We start from the raw sequence: 4667 nt of genomic DNA on the forward strand, positions 1-4667 counted from the left end.
TCCAACTCTATTTTGATTTAATCCCTGTCCTCCCCTTCACTATTTGATCACACAGCATTGCCCTTCGATGTGAAGGGCAGTGCTTGTCACTGGCCACTCGGGTGTTTTCCTATCTTCCTGGTGGTGGAAATTGAATAAATATTCGTCCCCTTTGTGTCTCTCACTGTGTCTCACACCTGCACACACACGCCATGGGTGCTGGGGTAAGATAAGCACTACCGCAGTTAGGTGGTAGTGTGGGGGTTTTAAAAAAAAACAGGAGTGTCAGAGGTTATGTTCACTCTGTGAGCTGCCTCTTAGGGAGCTGGATCAGTGTCAACGGCGGTCCATGTGTAAATAACAGATGAATCGGTGACAGGATACCAGGCTCTGTGGAGTTATTACAGTTAGGTTCTTAAGTTGAAACATTTTACTCTCAGCACTGTCTGTACAACAGAAACTTACAAATCAACCTTAGAATTATGGGAGACCTTAAGAACGATAAAGTCTAGGGCAAGTGTTAGAGCACAGGCACTCAGCTGGTATGCAAGTAGACCTACGATACAGCCATATGGAAATTACACAATGAAATAGTTGAGAATGGCAAAGGGGCTTTTTCCCTGAGTGACAAGGGAAACCGATCGGTTTTCAGAGAAATGTAGACCATAGCAGCCAACATCTCAGTTTTACAGTAAAAACTTCAGATGTTACCATTGCCATAATAGCCACTAACTTATTAAATGCTTCCATTTCCTCCAGGGTGGCTCAATGGCTAGCATTAATGCCTCACAGTGCCACAGACCAGGTTCAAATCCACCCTTGGACCAGAACTGGTGTGGACTTGATGGGCTGAGCAGCCTGCATCCACACTGTAGGGATCTTATGATTCTGTGTCTCAAGCATAGAATAGTCAGTCATAGCCATCTGAGGCACAGGAGTTCAGGCAACATCATGCTCTAGGTTGTGGTAAAGCAATAGGTCACTGCCACGCATCAAGCCAAGATCATAGTAGGTGTTAACCTAGTTCAGAAGTCTAGAAATCCTCAAATATGCAAATGATAGATGTGGAAACAGAAGCGGGTGGTATTGAGCAGGAAGCTCATGAGTTGTACTTGATTAGAGTGAAAGAAAAAAACAAGTGGGTCGGGGTCAGAGTGCCAGGTGGTTAGGAGGATAAGTGGGACGTGGGTAGGTTGCTGGGGGATAAGAGGTCATTTGTCTGGGGTGTCACAGTGCAACGTGACAAGGGCCTCAAGTAGGTCATGCAGAGTTTAGGGTAAATTAGGGTGACTGGGCAAGATTGGTTTCAGTGAGGATAGTAATTGAGGACATGGGAACCCTATCATGTTTCTGGGAGGCTGGGGAAAGATGAGAGTGGAAATGTGGGAAATGTATCAGGCCTGGTTGAAGCACTTGTCAAAATGTTGGGTGGGGTGGCAGTGGAATGCTCAGGTGAGTCAAAAGGGGAAAATGTTATAGGCATCTCAGTGGAATGGGATGGCGTCCTCGCAGGAAGCATAGTTTGAAGGGGGGTGTAGTTGAAGTGACTGTGGGAATCACTACATTTTGCAGTCGATATTGTGGTTAGCTTATTCTCAGAAACTGAAACCAAGAAATCAAGGAAGGCAAGGGAGAAATCAGAGATGGTGAAGGTGAAGATGAGAGAAGAATGAAAACTGGAAGAAAAATTGGTCAATTTTCCCAATTTCAGATGAAAGCAGGAAGCAGCACTAGTGATGTAATCAATCTACAGGGTATTGGGGAAAGAGTTGTGGATGGAATTTTGAGAAGGACTGGAATTAGGAATTTTCTATATTCAAAGTTTGTGCGAAGATTTGTAGCTCGAGTGCTTGTTGTGGTTCTGTTCGCCGAGCTGGACATTTTTGTTGCAAACGTTTCGTCCCCTGGCTAGGCGACATCATCAGTGCTTGGGAGCCTCCTGCGAAGCGCTTCTTTGATGTTTCCTCCGGTGTTTACAGTGGTCTGTCCCTGCCGCTTCCGGTTGTCAGTTTCAGCTGTCCGCTGTAGTGGTTGGTATATTGGGTCCAGGTCGATGTGTTTGTTGATGGAGTTTGTGGATGAATGCCATGCCTCTAGGAATTCCCTGGCTGTTCTCTGTCTGGCTTGCCCTATGATAGTAGTGTTGTCCCAGTCGAATTCATGTTGCTTGTTGTCTGCGTGTGTGGCTACTAAGTATAGCTGGTCGTGTCGTTTCGTGGCTAGTTGCTGTTCATGTATGCGGATTGTTAGCTGTCTTCCTGTTTGTCCTATATAGTGTTTTGTGCAGTCCTTGCATGGTATTTTGTACACTACATTCGTTTTGCTCATGTTGGGTATCGGGTCCTTCGTTCTGGTCCTTCACCCTACAACAAGGTATAACTGCAAATCATGTGGATACTCAGAGCCATAATTCTGAAAGTGAGATGAATTAAAGGAGAAGCTGTTCAAAGTGGGAATGAGCACATCCAGGCAAAGAAACTTGGCAGTAGTTCGGACCCATGGAAACCACCTTTCAAAGCAGATGAAGGGAGGCACCCTCCTGATGGTTGGAACTGTTAGGTACAGTTTCGAAAAGAGTGACTGAATTCAGGATGTTAAGTCTTTCAGTCTCCACAGAAGCTGCCAAACCTGCTAAATTTCTCCAGTACTTTGTTTTTAACTTGAGATCTCCAACAGTTTGCTTTAAAACAAGTTTCTGTGTTCATGAGTTTCTTTCTCTGCACCACTACCGCCACTGGAACAAAGATTGCCACTATTTTCACCTCTAACAGCACCCTTGCCACTAAGACGCCTTGCTGGACCTCATCAATGCATTTGCTACCAAAGCCCCGGAGTATCGCACTGACCCAAACTCGACTCGGCCGCTGCCAGAAGTCCATTTTGGGCCTACCTGACTGATGCAGCCACTGTCGATGCAGCCAGGTCTTGTATTGGGCCCCAACTCACCTCCACCTCACTTGCATTGTAGGATTCAATAAGATTACATCTGTCATTGAGGAAGTGCTAAGACAGCACTAGAGCAAAGAGGAGCAAATGATAAATTGAGCCATAACCACAACATTATATATTGTAAGTCAGTAGGTTGTGAAGGTGAGGATGCTCTTTCAAAATTCCTTGTGAAGACTGATTCGTTTTTAGCCACTCAGTTACCCTTGAATTCTTTCACACGCACAAATGAGATGCTATTGTTGGCCAATAAAATTATTGAAGAAACCTGCAAGGTTACAGCAGACAGTAAAGTGTTCAATTATGTCATGACTAGCTATTCCAAAAAGAGTGATAATAAGAAATTGTAGAAATATTTTGCATGTAAAAATGAAGAGAGAGTAGTTTCAAATCTTTCTGCAATAAGTTTTACACACAGAAGAAGTAAACACAGGCCATTCAGCCCCTCAATTCTGCTTTGGGGATTCAGGAGGTAATTGCTTGTTGCAGTATTTCTAGTTTCTGATCTGCTCAAAGTTTGGGAGAAGATTTGTAGCTCGGTTGCTCGTTGTTGTGGTTCTGTTCGCCAAGCTGGGAATTTGTGTTGCAGACGTCCCCTGTCAAGGTGACATCCTCAGTGCTTGGGAGCCTCCTGGGAAGCGCTTCTGTGATCTTTCCGCCGGCATTTATAGTGATTTGTACCTGCCGCTTCCGGTTGTCAGTTCCAGCTGTCCGCTGCAGTGGTCGGTATATTGGGTCCAGGTCGATGTGCTTATTGATTGAATCTGTGGATGAATGCCATGCCTCTACGAATTCCCTGGCTGCTCTCTGTTTGGCTTGTCCTGTAATAGTAGTGTTGTCCCAGTCGAACTCATGTTGCTTGTCATCTGAGTGTGTGGTTACTAAGGATAGCTGGTCATGTCGTTTCGTGGCTAATTGGTGTTCATGGATGCGGATCATTAGCTGCCTTCCTGTTTGTCCTATGTAGTGTTTTGTGCAGTCCTTGAATAGGATTTTGTACACTACATTGGTTTTTCTCATGCTGGGTATTGGGTCCTTCGTCCTGGTGAGTTGTTGTCTGACAGTGGCTGTTGGTTTGTGTGTTGTTATGAGTCCTAGTGGTCGCAGTAGTCTGGCTGTCAGTTCGGAAATGCTCTTGATGTATGGTAGTGTGGCTAGTCCTTTGGGTTGTGGCATGTCCTTATTCCATTGTCTTTCCCTTAGGCATCTGTTGATGAAATTGCGGGGGTATCCATTTTTGGCACTGTTCAAAAGGGCCACAACACACTGCAGTACACCAGAACTGCAAAAAGAGGAAGAAGAACACCTCTGCCATGTATTCGCTAAAAACGGATACCCCCGCAATTTCATCAACAGATGCCTAAGGGAAAGCCATAGGTGTTGGTGTCAGATAATGGTCCTCAGCCTGTGTGAGAAGAGTTTGAAATATTACTGAATAAGAATGGAGTCATGCATATTCTATGATCTCCATTTCATCTTTGATTGAATAGTCCCATAGAAAGAAGTGAGGAAGGTTCATGATATATTGCTATTATTATTTGCTTTTATTATTATTTGCTATTATTATTATTATTATTTGGCGGCACGGTGGCACAGTGGTTAGCACTGCTGCCTCACAGCGCCTGAGACCCGGGTTCAATTCCCGCCTCAGGCGACTGACTGTGTGGAGTTTGCACGTTCTCCCCGTGTCTGCGTGGGTTTCCTCCGGGTGCTCCGGTTTCCTCCCACAGTCCAAAGATGTG

Source organism: Chiloscyllium plagiosum, chromosome 6, assembly GCF_004010195.1.
Source record: "Chiloscyllium plagiosum isolate BGI_BamShark_2017 chromosome 6, ASM401019v2, whole genome shotgun sequence".
In the NCBI taxonomy this organism is placed as follows: domain Eukaryota; kingdom Metazoa; phylum Chordata; class Chondrichthyes; order Orectolobiformes; family Hemiscylliidae; genus Chiloscyllium; species Chiloscyllium plagiosum.